The sequence below is a fragment of the Odocoileus virginianus genome, unplaced genomic scaffold (genome assembly GCF_023699985.2).
Source record: "Odocoileus virginianus isolate 20LAN1187 ecotype Illinois unplaced genomic scaffold, Ovbor_1.2 Unplaced_Contig_1, whole genome shotgun sequence".
NCBI classification, from domain to species: Eukaryota; Metazoa; Chordata; class Mammalia; order Artiodactyla; family Cervidae; genus Odocoileus; species Odocoileus virginianus.
This window is the reverse complement of record NW_027224318.1, coordinates 4,430,757-4,431,353: the sequence shown is the minus strand read 5'-3', so window position 1 is coordinate 4,431,353 and position 597 is coordinate 4,430,757. Positions and strand designations below refer to the sequence as shown.

At 35.8% G+C, this 597-nt stretch overlaps 1 non-coding gene across 1 annotated transcript; it reads right to left on the bottom strand.

Moving 5' to 3' along the window:
• Positions 1–72, bottom strand: TRNAK-UUU (transfer RNA lysine (anticodon UUU)). The gene has a single exon. It is a non-coding gene; the product is annotated as a tRNA-Glu (tRNA).
• Between the last annotated feature and the right edge of the window lie 525 nt (positions 73–597).

Here is a 597-nt window from a genome sequence, read left to right as displayed (position 1 = left end):
TTCCCCAACCAGGGATGGAACCCAGGCCTCTGCAGTGAAAGCACAGAGTCCTAACCACTGGACCACCAGGGAAGTCCCGAGAATTTTTTTATATGTTGATTGGCCACACATATTTCCTCTTCTGTAAAATCTTTGTTCATTTCTATTGCCCATTTTTTACTAGGTTGTTTGTCTTTTTGTTACTGATTCATAAAAGTTTGTCATACTGGGAGTTCTCTAGCGGTTCAGTGGTTGGGACTCCACGCTTCCACTGTGCAATGGAAAGGGGGGCAGGTAGGGGGTATCTGTGTTTGTTCCCAGGTCAAAGACCTAAGATCCATAAGCTGAAGTGTGCAACCAAAAAAAAAAAGTTTGTCACATCTTATGGATACTAAATCAATGTCAGTTATTTGTTTGCAAATAATTCATTCTGTAGCACATTTTGGGAAACAGAGGTCCTCAGTTTTTTAAATAAGATACTTCATCTCACTCATGTAAAACAAATGCAGAATTTTTTTTAATTCATTTTTATTTATTTATTTTTTTGGCCACACTGCACAGCTTGTGAAATTTTATTTATTTATTTATTTATTTATTTATTTATTTATTTATTGATGG